The 18,808-nt window shown below is 42.2% G+C and overlaps 1 protein-coding gene across 11 annotated transcripts in view; it reads right to left on the bottom strand.

The window, feature by feature from the left end:
- The window catches only part of Eif4g3 (eukaryotic translation initiation factor 4 gamma 3), a 231,757-nt gene that overhangs the window by 161,197 nt on the left and 51,752 nt on the right, over positions 1-18,808 (bottom strand). The window lies entirely within an intron of this gene.

Here is an 18,808-nt window from a genome sequence, read left to right as displayed (position 1 = left end):
CTTAACTAATTTGGTCAAATACAGTAATTTAGAACTACCCCAACATACTACCATTTTCAAATAATAATAATTACAATGTGTGGTGAGGTGTGATCCTGAACATAATATTCCTTTTTTAGGAAACATGGGGTAGTGGTCAGACATAAACACAGATCTGGGAAGAATAATTACTAGGGGGTAGGGCCAGGCAGGAATGTGGAGTGATAACATAATCCTGTAAACTTCCAATATAAACCAAAACTTAGGATTTCGTATATAACTCTGCTGACTTTCCAATCACAGTACGAGCTAATAAGTCATCCACTATATCTGAAACACAGAAGCAGTCACTGTGAACGCAGCTCTGAGTCACCTCCACAGTATCAGCAAATTGAGGCAGTTTAGATGTTTAAGACCCACACAAAGCACTCCATCATGCGTGTTTATGTCTGATGAAAACACATAATTAAGCACAGCAAGAAAATATTTATGAAAAAAAAATCTGACATCATTCAGAGTCCCATCAAGTAAATTAGTCTCTCTTTTTCAGCAATAAATTGTTCCTATAAAGGCAAAGGGCATGTGGCTTCTATGGAAGTCACCATCCATTACTTTACTTTAAGCCTGATTGGTGGGTCACACTTGTAATCCCAGACAGGAGGATCAGGGATTCAAAGGTAGCCAGGTCACTCTGTACCACAATGAAAGATCTTATTTCCAAAAGCCAAATAAATAAAACATAAAAAGGGCTAGAGAGATGCTCAGCAGTTAAGAGCACCTATTGCATTTGCAGAGGACCCAGATTCAGTTCCCAGCACCCACCTGGTGGTTCACAACCATCTATAATGCCAGATGGAGTCTAGGGGTCCAACACCTACTTCTGACCTACTTCAAGTACACACACATGCACAGTGCACAAACATAAAATAGCTCTTTAAAAGAAATACAAAAACAAGTCATAACATTCAGATGGCTGCAGTCCCACACAAAATGGCCACATTTAACCGGAGTGACAGGTGCCTGAGCTTTGCTTTCAGATGTGACAGCCCTCACTAGTTTCCTATCACTCTCTCTTCCCTCAGAACATATATTCCCCAAACAAACAGATACTAGGAAATAAGGAAAGCTGATCTACTCAGGAAGTAGTATGGGTCTGTCGACATGGCCAGTGGATAAGGCACATGGAGCCCAGAGACCCAAGTTTGATATCTGAGATCCACATGTCAGAAGGAAAGAAGAGTCATCCACTATATGTGTGCTATGGAGCATACACACCTGCACACACATAGACACAGAGGAAATATAAAATATGTGCAGTATTTTCTACATAAACTAGTACAGTGGATACTAAGTAATATTTGACATGACAGTTTTCAAATTTTGCCATCACCATCCATCCACAAGAAGGAAGAACAGACAGATTGGAGGAAGTAGGGAGGGCTTTCTCCCTTTTTATGTTCTATACTTATTAGGCTGGACTACTTGCAATCCCAGTTATTTCAGTACATCTTGACCTTTCATGAAACAAGCAATTCCCCATTCCTCCTACCAGATTGTCTCATCCAGCCCTAAAAGAAGAAAGAGGAGGTGCCTAGTCTCACTGCAACTTGATATACAATGGCTGGCTGATATTCATGGGAAGCCAGCCTGTATCCAAAGAGGAATGGAGGAGGAGGAGTGATGAGGTGCAGGGTGGAGGTAACTAGGAAGTGGGGGGGGGCTTTGATTGGGATGCAAAAACAAAATAGATAGATAGATAGATAGATAGATAGATAGATAGATAGATAGGAAAATGAAAGAAGCATTTCCATGAAACCTCAAGTCATGCTTAAGCACAGCAAAAAGCAGACTCTCTATGTTTTATGATGAACTCAGAAAAGGGTTCAGTTATAAGGGCTGTAACAAAGAAGCAGATGACTATTTTGTTAATGAAACAATGAAAGGGATACCTCTGTACTATTATTTATGCAAAGCAGTGCTCTCGGAATTGAAACCAGATGATAAGATCAAAATAGCAATCAATTCTGAAAAATACTGAAAATATTCTCTGTGTCCTGTAGTATCAAACATTCAGACAAGGTATAATTTTTGTTTTGTTTTGTTTTTCAATAAAGGGTTTCTCTGTGTAACAATCCTGGCTGTCCTGGAACTCACTTTGTAGACTAGGCTGGCCTCAAATTCACTGAAATCCACCTGCCTCTGCCTTCCAAGTGCTGGGATTAAATGCGCCACCACGGCCCAGCTAAGATACAACTCTTACAAAAAATTAAGTTCAACCATTCATTTGCATGCAAATTTGCTTTTATCTTTAATACAAAGGGAGAAACTGTTTGTGTGTCTGTGTATATCACACCAAAGAACTGTTTCAAAATTTCTTCATGATTATCATTGTGGTTGGAAAGAAAATGCCCCCAAAGGCTCACAGGGAGTGGCACTATTAGGAGGTGTGGCCTTGCTGGAGTGGGTGTGGCTTTGAATTCTCAGATGCTCAATGTGACAGTCTCTTCCTGCTGCCTGCAGATCCAGATGTAGAGCTCTCTAGCACCATGTCTACCTGCACGCTGCTGTGCTTCCCGCCATAATGAAAATGGACTACACTTCTGAACTGTAAGCCAGCTCCAATTAAACGTTTTCTTTTGCAAGAGTTGCCATGGTCATGGTGTCTCTTTACAGCAATAAAACCCTAACTAACACAATAGTAAATGTTTACATACCTAGTTTATGTTTGTAAACCCAGGACCATGTAAAAAAAACTGAATATGAAAAGAAGTCATGGGCAGAAAGGTATCAGAATCACAGCAGTAACAACGTAGGTGAAAGTCAATGTACCAATGCAGACTGTCCCTTAGAGGCAGAGACCAGAGCTATGAGAACAGAATGAGGGCTGGCTGCACGGCTCATTCCCATATCAAGTATTTACCGATAGACTTTACAGTGTGTGAGACACCAGTAACTCCTCCACAGAGCTGCTATTCATGCTGGCCTACTATACAGGAAGTGCATTTTCCTTAGAGTCTCCGTGTGTAGAAGTGATTGATCCCCAACTTGCTATGCAGACCACATTGACCATAAACTTGATGCAATCCTCCTGACTCTGCCTCCCAGGTATTGGTATCACAGCCCATGCCCAGCTTATATGCTACACTGAAAGTAACAGCTTCATGAAAATTAGGAATCCTTTGAGTGATGGCTTGAAGTACTAGGTCTGGGCAAGTGCTTTTCTGAGATGAGAGGCTGAAAAGCAGGACAGACTTAAAGGAAGAATAACCAAGAGCAGATGTCCATCCACTGGGTCTGTATGAGCTTGGGGAGGAGCTGGGGCCAGACCAAACAATCTAGGGGCAGGTTCATTATCAATACTCCAGATAGTATCTAAACTAATTATCAAAACTAGCAAATGAAGACTTTGAAAAACACAGGGCAGAGAGCTGACATTATCTTCCAGATCATTCTGGTCAATGTAACTATATCAGTTAAGACCATATGTTCACTCCATGTAATCAATGGGGTTTATATCTCTACTTATAACTATACAAGAAAAAAAGAACCAAGATTGTAGATGAAATTAGTAATGTTGTCTGCTAAAATTAAATCAAATCTCAAAATTATAAAGCTGATTAAAGAGTTATCATAATTTCATCCATCTCAAGAGTAAAGCAGATGTCACAGCAGAGGAAACGGAAGTTGTTCAATTGTCTACAAACAGGAGAATACATCGTGGTCTCAAGTACTGCATCAAGTCAGCAAGGCTAACTATGCTTCTACCACGCTACTGAGAATCAGCACTGGGCCGTGACTCAGGCCTTCCAGCTACAGATGAGATCTTGCCTTCTGGACCCTCAATAGGAAGGAGGTCACAGCACACAGAAGTGAACAGTGCTATCTATGACCCTGGGTAACTTCAAAGTGCTGCTGAAAACCACTAACAGCTCCAGGGTCTAAAGCGGGTAGAACTCACATATTCTTTGGGAAGGGAAAGGCGGAGTTCAGACTTACAGGTAAAGACCATTTTCAAAAGAAAAGGCTGGAGTTGCTAAGACACGTGGCATGTCTTGTGAAAAGTAAAGAGGTCTATGTGGAGAGGGCTGGAGAAGAGAATTCTCTAAAAAGAAAACTAAGTTGAGACACCGGGGAGACTTTGGAAACCACATTTCTCCTTGCTGAGACACTTAGCAAACAGGAACCACTCTTTTGCAACATTATTCCTAACTGCCAAAGAGTTCTATGGCCACCCAGCACTGAACACAAAACACTGGGGCCTAGGGTGGCACAGGCTCTTGCAGAGGTGATGGAAATGTCCTAAACTGACTATAGTGATGGTGGGATATACTAAAATCTACTCAACTATACACTATACTGTAATTATGCTAGTAAAAATGAGGGAGGGTAGAAAAGGGAATGGAGAGACAGGTGAGAGTTGGACAGGTTAAGTAACCAGAAAGGAGATGATTTTCCCAAAGCAACCAATCCAGAAGGACCTCCTTGAGAAGCAGCAGTGACTTTAACCCAGACTTCAGAGGGCTTGAAAGTGCAACTGTAACATCCCAGTAACAAACAGCACTCCTAAGAGGCTAGGGAAGCTGGCAAGGCACCTCCCACCAGACACTGCAGTAGTGAACACAGCCAGAAGCTAAGGCAGAACTGCCCAGAGTTCAGGTCAGACAGTGCACAGTGTGAGTTCCAGTCCAGCCTGGGCCACCTGAGACCCTGACTTTGAAGAATCATCTCTCACTGTAAGAAAAGGAATGGCCAGCCTGAAGTCTTCCCCATCACTAAACTAACCAGCAGTTTTGTAGCAAACAACACTCCATGGTTCTTAGCTGCTGCTCTCTCTCCTCCCCTCTTCTCCCACATTAGACCTGATATCCTACAGGCACATATTGGCAACCAAATGTGACATGGGAAAAGCAAGCAGACCTGATTTCAAAACCATCATTTCTGAGCTATGTAACAATGGGGTTTCACTTTCCTAGGTATAAAAACAATACATCCTAGAAAGTACCTAATATAGTGTTTAATAGACGGATTTCCCGCCTACTGCAGTGTCTTTCCACATACTAAAACATTATGACCTCATGACCCAATCCCTTACTGGCAACCCTTGGCCTTAGCATGAGGCTTTGGGACCCTGTCAAACTCAAACTGTCACAAAAATTGCAGGGACCAAAAGTAAAATGCTCCCAACTGGCTCTGTCTAAACAAAAGAATGGAGTGGAAATTGTTTCTTTCGTAAGAAATCTTTCTGTATTATTTTTTACAAACCATATGTATTCCATTATTCTGATAATTTTATTAAGATGGACAAATGCCAATAAGGTTTTTAAGTATCAGCATAGACAAGTAAGACAGCAAAGACCTGTAAGCATGGGTACTTAACACAGTATAATTTGCAAATACAATACTAATATAGAGCTGGAGATGTGGTTCTGTTGGCAGAGTGTTTGCCTGACATGCATAAAGTCCTAGGTTCAATCCCCAGCACTGCATAAAACCAGGCACAGTGATACACACACTCAAGAGGCTCAGGCAGGAGGACTTAGAGGTCAGGGTCATTCTCAGCTAGAGTTGAGGCCAGTTAGGCAACTTGAGACCTTTGAGACTTTATAATTCCCCCCAAAAAAAGTATCGGAGTAACCCAAATGTCATGACTGGAGAAAGAGTAATAAGCAGAGGAGAACAGCAAGAATATTGATGACATCTGTCCCCTGAAAAACGTCTCTTCTCAATACGCCTAAAAGTTAGAAATTATTTCTTTCAGTATTTTATGTTACATCCATGGTCTACTAAAACAAGGCAGAATTCTGTATAAAACAATATATATGATAGGTTAAGAAAAATGAAAAATGTAAGCTGTGTTTGAAAGTATGAATTAAGGGTATAAGATGGCTCAGTGGGCAAAGGGGCTTTGCCACACAAGCCTGACAACCAGAGTTCGATCCTCAGAACCTACATAAAGGTAGAAGGAGAGAATCAGGTCCACAACGTCGTCCTCTGAGCTCCAGTGTGCACCATGATGCACATGTCCACATATATCCATCAAGCACACCAGAAACAATTCAATATTATAAAGGTATTAATAGTGAGTTTAGCATGCACATTTTCTATGTCTATTAAAAAAAAAAAAAAAAAAAAAAAAAAAAAAAAAAAAAAAAAACCACTTCCCTCTAAAATATAGGTGCTGCTCCAGAAAATGAAGTGGTATCATAATTTAGTTCTCTTTATGTTTTTGTTACTATTTAATCAAAAAAGAAATGTAGGGCTACGAATCTGCTATCTGACTATTACATTTGTGACAGTAAAATAATCACACACACACACACACACACACACACACACACACACACACACACAAATACCAAGTCAATTGAGAAACAAACAACTACATACTAAAAAAATGTCTATCTACAACGTTTGGTCCTTTTTTGTGTGTAAATGGTGTGTGCAAGTGCAGGTACACAGGTATCATGTGCAGCTTGAAGAACAACTTTCTCAAGTTCATTGTCTCCTTCCAACTTGGTGATCTGGAAATCAAATTCAAGTCACCAGACTTGCTTGGCAAGCCACTTTAGCTGCCGAGCCATCTCACCAGGCTAAGAAAAAAATAATACAAAATTGGGTGGCATGAGTTCATTAGCCAGATGGTGCAGCACTTCCCTGCCCCTTATATTTTAATATGGATTTCTATTTTTCTAGCAAGCATTTATCATTTCAAATCTGCTATTTGGAACTTGGCAGTTTCCACACTGGTCTATAAAATTCCATATAAGATGTCAGCGTGTGGCACACATCTGTAACCCTAGCCCGGGATACAAAGCCAGACTGAGGCCAGCCTAAGACTTGACACCGCTCCCCCCACCAATAAAAATGGCCAGCGTGAGCCAATGGATGTACATAGGAGGGAGACTCACACTGGCAGACCTCTGTGTGTCTGCAGCCCTGCAGGGCACAGCAGCACGGCTCTCATCATCTGTACCTGTGCAGTCTTCATGGACAAACTCAGTGAGCACGTGTGGCCTACTTGTATTTAAATACCCAAGAGGCCACTTGGTGACAACTATTATTACACTATGACATTAATTCAAAATACCGTACTACCTGTTCTATGGCTACTTAGGGATAAGACTTATTTAGCTTGGCAACTCATGAACACCTCAGGTGGCCAGGCAGCCTCACAACACGGTAGGTCTCAATTCTCTCAGTGCTAACAGTAACCTGGACAACTGAAATCCGAGTCTAACCTCCATCTACTACAACTACTGTCCTGAAGAAAGAGACAAGGAGATTCGATCCTACTAAGAAAGTCCATCAGTAGGAAAAGCTATGCAAAACCACACTCCACAGGCTGACTGACAATGACAGCACCATGTCTTTTTCAAGGATTATCCACATTGATTTTTTTCAGTTTGTTTTTTTTTTTGTTTTGTTTTTTGCTGTCCCTGTGGTCAGAAGATCTGAAAACAGCTGATTTATTGTTATAGTTTTGATTTCTTATGACTTTGGATTTTTGAATCAGGGTCTTATATCACAACAAAGCCAGAGTATCTGGTAACTATGTAGCCTAGACTGGCCTCAAACTCACAACAATCCTCTGCCGCAGCTTCCCAAGAGCTGGTTTCAGGTTGTGTCCACCCAATAGGACAACAGCACATTCTCTTTCACAAGTTCAGAAGCTCACTGTCAAGGGCCTCGACTTCACCCCGGAGGGCAGAGCTGCAGGAGCACAAGGAAGCTACTGCTAAATACAGTAAGGGCTGCCTCGGTATCAGCTCCCATCTTTTTCTGTTTTGGTTTGGTTTTGGTCTTTTTCAAGATGGGTTTCACTAAGTAACAGCTCTGGCTGTCCTGAAAGTCACTCTGGAGTTCAAGCTGACCTCAAACTCACAGAGATTCGCCTGCCTCTGCCTCGGAACTAAAGGCCTGTGACACCACCACTTGGGCAGTTTCCATCTTTTGTTGTTTGTTTGGTTGGTTTTTTGAGACAGGGTTTCTCTGTAGCTTTGGAGCCTGTCCTGGACTAGTTCTGTAGACCAGGCTGGCCTCGAACTCACAGAGATCAGCCTGCCTCTGCCTCCTGAGTGCTGGGATTAAAGGCGTGCGCCACCACCGCCCGGCCAAGCAGTTTCCGTCTTAAAACATGACTTTTACACTTACACTTTGCTTTTTCTGCTGACCTCACATTGTTAATGACCCAGTTACATAATTGATCCAAGGCAAATGGTTTTAATTACAGGCTACCAGTAGAACTCTGTGCTTAGTACTCAACAATAAATAATAAATTCAAATGTGTTATCAAAATCATATTGTTAATTACTCTGGAATAGCTCATGTCACAGGAGAAGAGTCACTAAGTCCTCATTCTGGGGTTAAATTAAAGATCATTACCTTCCAGACAAAAACTTACAACTGAAACATGTAGACTTTAAACATTAATTCCAGGAATCTTGTAAGTAGACCAAACAGCATCAAGAATGTTGGTCTTGGAGTCAGAGACCCAGGCTTGTGTACTAGCGTAACTGCAAAAATTTTAGTTTGGGGGACTACAGATGGCTCAGTGGCTAAGAGCACTTGCTGTTCTTTGCAGAAGACCTGGGTTCAACTCCCAGCACACACATGACAGCTCACAACCATCTCACATCCAGTTGGGAGATTGGACACCTTCTTCTGATCTCCAAAAGCACATAAAATAAATAAATAAATAAAATTAGTTTCTTTTTCTGCAAAAGGGAAAAAAGACCTGTCTTACAATGGCACAGGTTTGAGTGTCTTACACGGCTCTTATCTGCATGGAAGAAATTACACAATGATTCAAACTGACCCTGCAGAGTTTTACAAGGTGGGCTGTCCACCTTCAAATAGTGTCAATCACACATCTGGAAACACCCTGACCATAATGCTACTTCTCCAGAATGGAGACTCTTACAGCCCATTGCCCTATGATGCAGGCAGAACTCTAGTTACTGACCAGTCCACTGCATTCCTGCAGTACACTCAATAAAATACTTTTCCTTAACCTTAAAAAAATTAAAAAAATATATAAAATTAAGGTTAGCATGTGAACCTATTTATGTAATCCATTAAATGATGTTGGCTTCACAATGCTGGTATAAAGTGTTCAAACACAGTAGTTACTGTGTTTAATTGTTACCAACATTTAAAGTGTTGGTTTTAAAATCCTGACTGACAGTCTCAGACTGAAATAATTGGTACTATGATTTTGATTTTCACACCTGGGAGAATATGAGGGCTTTAATCTAACACAGAGGTTTCCAGTGTGTCCCTAGACTAAAGGCCTTGGCACCACCTGGGAACTGGATAAATATGCAGACCTACAGATAGTCCCAGCAACGCTGGCACAGCACCCCAATGTCCTGCTTGCTGCTTTCAGCCCATAGAACCACAACACAAATTAGCTGCAGACAGCCTACTGGACATGCACATGCTATGCTGTGTGACCAATGTGTACCAACACAGCCTGCTGCCACAACATCGAGGTCCAACAAGCACTTCCTTTGCTTCCTCAGCCTACTACTCCCTCCACAGCCTACGTTCCTGTACTCTACTCTCCGAAGTTCCCACTGGGTCACAAGAAAGCTTGAGATCCCTGGGGAATGGCACAGTCAACACAGTCAAATTTTCAGATAGCCAAGAACTCGCCTGCTCAAACAAAGATGCTTGTTTCTATCATGTACCCAGTGTGAACAGACCTCCTCAACACTGTACAAACGTAACCTAAGCCTTTTGTAGGCACACATTCAACATTATGACTCTCCAAGCTTTCCACATATTTTTTTGGTTTTATTTGTCTTGAGACAAGGTCTTTCGCTACATAGACCAGGGTGAACTGGAACTCATTATGGAGACCCAGTTGGCCTTAAACTCAAGAGAGTTTTGATGTTTTCTACAGATTTGTGAAATCAGGGCAGTACACTACCAGCACTGCACTTGAGGCTATACTTTAACTGTCTTATAATTCACATCCTCAAAATTCAACAAACAATATTCTGATTTGTTTAAGTCCCCTAGAGTACTCCAATGTCATATGCCTATGTGCCCTTTTCAATTACACAGGTTTTGCTCATGTGTATAATTTCAAGCTAAATCTTATCTCAGGAGATTAATTCCTCAACTAAACACTTCCTCCATGGCTGGTTTCGCCAACCTTAAACTGAAAGGCACTGCTGGCCTACTTCTATCAGGACATTCTCAGCCCCCTCAGCACAAGAGGCTTGAAAAGACAGCACCTCCAGGCAGTGGTGATGGCGCACGTCTTTAACCCCAGCACTAGGAAGACAGAGGCAGGCAGATCTCCATGAGCTCGAGACCAGCCTCAGCTACAAAGCAAGTTCCAGGAAAGGCTCCAAAGCTACACAGAGAAACCCTGTCTCAAAAAATTTAAAAGAGAGAGAGAGAGAGAGAGAGAGAGAGAGAGAGAGGAAGAAAGAGAGAGAGAGAGAAAAGAAAAGAAAAGAAAAGAAAAGAAAAGAAAAGAAAAGAAAAGGAAGAAAAGAAGGAAGAAAGGAGAGAAAGAAAACATAGTAGCTGGCAGGCAGAGTTTCAAACATGACGGACGGACGGACAGACGGACGGACGGAGGAGCGGATGAGACTTTCTGCTTTGCCCTAGTCAGAGGAGTCTGCTTTTGTTTAGGTATTGCCAGTTAGTTTGGGTTTTTTCCATTTTCAGTGAGGGCAAAACTAATTTTCTTCTCCGCGTTTCACAGCTTGTGCTTCCCAGTGTGAGTGCACCCCAAGTCCCCCCTAAAGTCTAGGCAGGTGAAGGGACCTCCCTCTCCACTGCTTTCTTCTCTGGAACCTACCATGCACAGAAAAAGTAAAAGCTAGTGCTAACTCATGCCTGTTAATGCCAGCACTAGGGAGTTAAAAGGCAGACAGAGCTCTGTGAGTTCAAGACCAGCCTGGTCTACAGATGGCATTCCGGGTTCTCCAAGGCTACACACTGGACCCCTTCTTTTAAAAATATGTAAATAAACACGCAAAGAAGAGGAAAGAATCCTGCCCCAAAGCCTGTCTGGGCCAAACGGTTCACACTGTGACTACCCTGCTTGTACTAGAACACAATTAGCACTCGAGATCAATGTCTGACCAACCTTCAAATTGTAATGCGTTTTATTCCATACAGCTTCCAGCTATCATAGCCTAAGAACCAACCACAATCATACATTTAAATGCTATACCTCTTTCACACACATGTGTACATGCATAAGATTTTAATAATGAAGGAAAAGACAGACACACACAGACCTGCCTTGAGGAAGTTTAAAATAATTACTTCACACATGATCCCAACTGTATTTTTGGAATATTTTTTAATTATTAAATAATGTTTATTTAAAAAAGTGTGAGCCGGACGGTGGTGGCGCACGCCTTTAATCCCAGCACTCAGGGAGGCAGGCGGATCTTTGTGAGTTCGAGGCCAGCCTGGGCTACCAAGTGAGTTCCAGGACAGGAGCAAAGCTACACAGAGAAACCCTGTCTCAAAAAACCAAAAAAAAAAAAAAAAAAAAAAAGTGTGATAGCTAACGCCCTTCTTTAATCCTAGCACCCTGGGAGGGAAAGGCAGGAGGATCCCCACAAGCTTGAGGCCAGTCGGATTTATATATTGAGCTCCAGGACAGCCAAGACTACAGAAAGAGACCCTGTTTCAAAAAAGCAAATAAATGCTGAGCAGTGGTGGTGCATGCCTTTAATCCCAGCACTTGAAAGGCAGAAGCAGGCGGATGAGACAGAGTTCGAGGCCAGCCTGGTCTACAAAGTGAGTTCAGGACAGCCAGGGCTGTTACACAGAGAAACCCTGTCTCAAAACACACACACAAACACACACACACACACACACACACACACACACACACACACACACACGAGTGAATGAATGAATAAATGAATGAATGAATGAATAAATAAAAAAGAATAAAGGGGCTGGAGAGATGGCTTGGAGGTTAAGAACACTTGTTATCCTTTGAATTCCAGAGGGACCTGAATTCTGTTCCCAGCATTCACAACCACCTGTAACTCCAGCTTCAGGTGACCTAATGCCCTCTTCCAGCCTCTACAGATACTTCCATACACATGGCACAGACATACAGACCCATCCATACACGTAAACTTTTAAAAATACATCTTGAAAGAATAAAGTTGTACTACTGGTTTTATAGGTCTAAAAATTAACCAATGGATCTTTCAAATATGTACAACTTAAGAAATAAAATACCCTTCTATGGTATGTTCTATATGGAAATTGAACAACCACAGAACAGTTCACACATACATACATACATACATACATACATACATACATACATACATACATACTCAGCCTCCAGTACTAGGGACCTAACTCAAAGCCGTCCACTAAGCAAGGGCTCTACCATGAACTGTGACCCCAGCCCCAGAGTCACATGAAACACAATGGGCAAAACCCAAACCAGTCAATCCTGCTTAAGCTGTGACCTACACGAGTCCCAGATAGCAGGCAAGTGTGCTCGGAAAATCGAAAACAGTATCAAGTGCAAGCAAGGTACACTGGCCAGTGTCTACCCAATTACACTTAAAGATGAGCTCTCCGTTCAAGTCACCAAGGTGTAACAGTAATAAATCCATTCTCTAGGATAATGATCTTATGTCTATTCTTTTTTCCTAAAACTAACTGCACCTTCATTCAGCACAGCCCATCCAACTTCTGAGGACCTGTCTGACCACTACCGCTTTGCTTCTGAGCAATGATTCATGGGACACTTTATAAAATGGCTCAAGGGATGGAATATTCCACAGCTTAGAGAAACACTATCCAAGTGCTCTGACACAGATTCTTTCTGCTCTTATCTGAGAAATCTGAAAGCCATTCCTAACTGGCATTTACCAGCTGAGCACTCCTTTACATCTCCAAGGTTAATCCTTCTGAAGGAGGAAAATCAAGCAAATACATATTAAATAATACTTTAATTAGGTCTCTGATTTAACATTTAATGAGAAATCCACATTAAATATTAATGAAGAATCTAAGCCTTCATAAATGTCATTCACTGGCAGATCCAAACACAGGCAGGCAGGTGGACCCAGACTGGTGACACCACCTTAGTGAGGCCCGATGGTGGAGACAGGAGTACTTCAGAGGGACTTCAGGACACCGAGAGGTTCACCAGGAGAACATCGGCTCTGCCTTGCAGTCAGCAGACCTGAGTCTGGATCCCCAGTACCCACAAAAGAGCAGTGGCTGGGGACACAAAAATAGTTTGTTCCAAGAGTTCACAGCCAGCTAGTCAAGCCGCAACAGTGAGCTCCAGGCTCAGGAGAGACTCCCTCAGAAGACAAGTGTTGTTGGTTATTTTTTACTCTTTTTTTGGGGCCTGCCACCTAGCTCCCAAATAAATTCACACATGGAGGCTTATGAATGCCTCGCCTTAGTTTGGCTTAGTTTCTAGCCACCTTTCCTTAACTTAACTTATCCCATCTATCTTTCGCCTCTGGGCTTTTCCCGTTCTCTTACTTCTGTAAATCTTACTCTTACTCCGTGGCTGGCTGTGTAGATGGGTGGCTGGCCCCTGATGTCATCCTCATCCTCTGGCTGCTAGATTTATCCCTCTTTTCAGATTTCTCCCTCTCTATCTTTTCTCTGCCTGCCAGTCCCGCCTATCCTCCTCCTGCCTCACTACTGGCCAGTTCTCTATTAGACCATCAGGTGTTTTAGACAGGCACAGTAACACAGCTTCACAGAGTTAAACAAATGCAACATCAACAAAAGTAACACACTTTAAAATAATATTCTACTACAGACAAGGTGGAAACCCAGAACATCAGTGCATTCTTTAATCCCAGCACTCAGGAGGCGGAGACAGTCTGGTCTACATAGTGAGTTCCAGGACAGCCAGAACTACATAGTGAAACCATGTCTTATGAACAAACAAACCAAAATTAATAAACAAATCAGTAGAAAGCAATAAAGAAGTCACCCTACACCAACCATTGGTGTCTACATGTTCAAACACAGGTTCAGTCCAGGCACTCCAATACACAAACATGCACATGCACACAAATGGAATGCATCTCTCTCTCTCTCTCTCTCTCTCTCTCTCTCTCTCTCTCTCTCTCTCTCTCTCTCTCTCTCTCTCTCTCTCTCTCTCTCTCTCTCTCTCTCTCTCACACACACACACACACACACACACATACACACAGCAGGCATGACAGCTCACATCTATAAAGGTAACATTTTGGGAAGTTGAGACAGGACGACGCCGTCAGTTTCAGTCCCTGCCTTAGCTATATAGTAAGCCCTGCCTCAAAAAGAGACAAAAGGAGACCCATGGCCACACCCAAACCCTAACACTTGGGCAACTGAGGCAGGAGAATTGTGGGTTCCAGGGTAGCCTTGGCTACTTAGCAAGACTCAGTCTTCTCGGGAAGAATGCCAGCTGTATTGCCATTCTCATAAGTTCTCAAAAATTACCAATGTGCATATTCTGAACATGCATGGTACACTGGGCATCAGCGTGGTCTCAGTGTGCGTAAATAAATCACCACTTGGCTGGTCTTAGAACAGTGGACTATTCTGTGAGTAACAGCAATCAAGCAGACTCCCATCTGGCTGGATGCTACTGCCCAACAAGAGCTGACTGAGCCAGGTCATGCTTCTCTACAGTAGGACCTCCACTGATGACATCCAGTGAACATTACATCCAGCTACAGGATGGAAGAACCGGAACTTAATGATATAGAAAGTGTAAACTGCCTACAAGGATCAAAACTGGAACAGCATGAAAGCAATGACTCTTTTAAGAGCAACTGAAGTCGCACACAGCAATCTTTGAAAATGAATTAATAGGAAAGCCTTCCTTCTGGTCACCCTGAAAACAGACTTCTACCCTGACAGCAGTCACTATTCAATTATTACGTGTGACTACAATCACATTATACACTGGCTGAACAGTCACAAAATCTAATTTCTCTAAATACAAAAGACAAAATTGTACAACCTGACAGACTTACTGCACGGCCACACTATAGAAAGTTAACAACAAACATACTGTAGATTTGCTAACACCTACCCAGTCTGCCGTCTCTCACCTACTCTGTAATACACTAGCACAACTTCCCAAGTATTTGTTTGAATGTTCATGGTTCATTAATGGGATCGATCTCTCAAACCAGACTTTGATAAATAACTGAATATAAAATAACCTAACAAATACATGAAGGCATTCCAATAGGCCTGTGCAACTTTGGGTACTTTTTGGATGACCAGCAGAACATGTATCAGAAGTAACTGCTCAAGTCTACAGAAGATGACTGCAGAGTGCTGGGAACTTTCTACACTGGCCATGAGTACTACTGCCTTTCAAGGAATTTAACCAACTCAATTCAAGTGTCATAATAAGCACCACATGCCAAGGAGGATTAGCCTAAGATTTGATGGTGCAGAAATGGGGCAAGTGGAAAAAATCAGAAAAATAATGACCAAATATAGAATCTTGATCCTTCAACTGGGGCACTAACGACTTCAAAGCACCTAGTCACAACGGCAATAATATGCACACTAATATAAAAGTCAGGAGTGTTGAGGATTAGCTCAGTGGTAGAGCCCTTGCCTAACAAGCACAAGGCACTGGGTTCAGTCCTCAGAGCTCTGAGAAAAAACAAACTCAAAAACTGATAGAAAAGACCATCTAAGTGCAGGGTGGTGGTGGCGCACACCTTTAATCCCAGCACTCGGGAGGCAGAGGCAGGGGAATCTCTGTGAGTTCAAGGCCAGCCTGGGCTTCAGAGTGAGTTCCAGGAAAGGTTCCAAAGCCACACAGAGAAACTGTCTCAAAACACCAAAAAAAAAAAAAAAAAAAAAAAGATAATCTAAGATTCGACCAACAACTCAGTCGTAGAGGTCCACCTGCCTCTGGCTTTGCCTTCTGAGTACTGGCAGGAAGGAGGGCGAGAACCACCATGCCAGGCTGAGAACATCTTGTTTAAGGGTAGTTTTTAATGCTTCAAGTTCCTTGTCCTTCTAGAAGAAGCACAATAATATACAATGTGCACATGTGTTACATGTATGACAGGAACTTTGAACATTAAAAGTTAAGGAACTCTCACAAATAAATCCAACAGCTGAGAGGAAGGTTCGGTGGGTAGAAGGCCTCCCTTGCAGGTATTTCCGTCTCTGAGTTTTCAGGCTGGCCTGGAACTCACAATGCCCTTGGCTTGCTTACACACACACACACACACACACACACACACACACACACACACATACACTCACACTCTCTCTCTCTCTCTTTCTCTCTCTCTCTCTTCCTCCCTCCCTCCCTCTCCCTCCCTCCCTCCATGAAATTTTGGGATTAGAGGCTTGTATAGGCTATACACCTGTTCTTTGAATCAATAATTTCATTTTCAGAAAGGTAATCTACAAAAATCATAGCCATAATACAAAAAAATTAAAAATTCAGTTATTTTATAACAGCAAAGAAGTAAAAATAACTCATACTTTGACCCCAAAGTAATGTTTGTTTATAGGAAGCTGACTTGTGTCAACAAATATCTCCCTTGGAGATCAACCCCAAAGAATAGGACCAAATAGAATTGGCCTGATCAAGCCAAACTCCCAAGGCATTACATACACTCTTCTTTCCCTTGCATTATACATTAAAGTCATCCTTATACCCAATTGACTTTATTTTCAAATCATACACTACAAACATTTGTTACTTCCATTTCCAAGTACAGCACAGTCACCTTGTGCCTGTACTACAACAGACCCCCTCTTCTACCTTACCACACTGCCCATACTGCAGCTACAGTGACAATTTAAAGGCAAATTAGTTCCATTTCTCTTAACCCTCCTTGTGTATTCCATTATACCAGGACTAAGTTCCAAAACCTCTACATGGCCTATAATTTCCCCAGGTAATCTGATGCCCCAAGTCCGACCTCTGCACCCCAGCATCTGCGCATTTTGAAGCTTCTGCCCACCCTACAGACATTCCCGGGGCTCAGTACTGCAGGTCCTTCAATCACGGGTGCTCTCTCCAGGAATCAGCTGTTGTTGTTTTCTTTTATTTTCCTTGGCGGTAGGAGTCTGACTCCAGAGCTGTGCACATGCTAGGCAAGTGTCCATCAAGTAGCTCAAGCTAGCCCAGGACTCCCGAGGATTGGCATTACAGTGTGCACCCCACTCCTGGTTTTTCTTCTCAGAGATAATGTCTAGAGTGTGTTAGCTAAGGAGCCTATCCAATTCTCTGCCCTTTTGTCTTACCTTGTCTCCACCACAGCACTAGTACACTAAACTGTGGAAGTCTTTACTGGTAAAAGACGCAACACCACAACTCTTTCAGTTGCATGCACTTACCTAAAATTTCTATGACCCTGGGTTCAATCTCTAAATACTGTGCAAAAACTCAAACTATTAAGAATCTTAGTACTTTAAAATACAAGCATTTATTGACCCATTTCCTTCATCAGACTCTAAGTTTCCTTACAATAAATGGCAGATAGAGAATGGGATATTAATAGATGGGTTTGTTACATCTCAAATTCTCATAGGTTCACTGGAATACATCATTTAATAACTGAATTGTCTATCTGTAAAATGAACCTTCTCTTACAAATTCATCATTCAAAACATAATTCAAATCTCATCTTGTGTTTTCTTAGCCGATATTTATGCATATTTTATATGTAATCAGGGAAGGAAAAGGTAAAAGAAAAACCCTCAATTAAGAAAGGGAAAACTAGCCTTTAATCCCAGCACTTGGGAGGCAGAGGCAGGTGGATCTCTGTGAGTTTGAGGCCACCCTGGGCTACAGAGTGAGTTCCAGGAAAGGCGCAAAGCTACACAGAGAAACCCTGTCTCGAAAAGCCAAAAAAAAAAAAAAAAAAAAGAAAGAAAGAAAGAAAGGAAGGAAGGAAGGAAGGAAAGAAAAGGGAAAACTAGCTGGGCAGTGGTGGTACACTCCTTTAATCCCAGCACTCGGGAGGAAGAGGGAGGTGCATCTGTGAGGTCAGCCTGTCTACAGAACTAGTTCCAGGACAGCTAGGGCTGTTATACAGAAAAAAAATCTGTCTTTAAAAACCAAAAAGAAAAGAAAGAAAGGGAAAACTGTGAGTTCAAGGCTACCCTGGTCTACAGAGTGAGTTACAAAGCAAGTTCCAGGACAGCCAGGGCTGTTACACAGAAAAATCCTGTCTCGAAAAACAAACAAGCAAAAAGAATATTCAATAAAAATTTAAAACAGGAGGCTGGAGAAAAGGCTCAGTGGTTAAGAGCATTCACTGGCTGTTCTTCCAGAGGCCCCAGATTGGATTCCCAGCACCCACATGGCAGAGTACAACCACCTGTAACTCCAGTTCCCAGGGGATCTGATGCACTCTTCTGGCTTCTGAGGGCACTACACACACAAGGCGTACAGTAGAAATGTAGGCAACATCCATACACATAAAACAATTACAAAGTAGAAAATAGTAATTTAAGATCAGTGTAAAAAAAAATTACAAAAAAGTGCAAACACAGCATCATAGTAGAATTCCTAAGCTCCTGCTATGCACAAGGACCTGGGCTACAATCCCCAACACTTAACAATGTTATGTAAGCCAGAGTTTAATACATACAGGAAGAGGGAAATGGGCAGGTGTGGAATCCAGTTGACCATAACACAATGTTCACCTCACTCCTACTCCTTAAGATTACAATGGTGGGTAAGGGTTAACCGGTCCCATAATACACATCTGATTCTACTGAGAATCTGATTGACCTTCCACCTGATGCCTATGTCAAACCAACACTGTTAGGAATACCAAGCACTAACGTGTTCACACAGAAACATGACAAAGAT

The sequence above is a fragment of the Onychomys torridus genome, chromosome 2 (assembly GCF_903995425.1).
Source record: "Onychomys torridus chromosome 2, mOncTor1.1, whole genome shotgun sequence".
NCBI lineage: Eukaryota > Metazoa > Chordata > Mammalia > Rodentia > Cricetidae > Onychomys > Onychomys torridus.
Note: the sequence above shows the minus strand (reverse complement) of the source record. Positions and strands in the feature narration are given on the sequence as shown.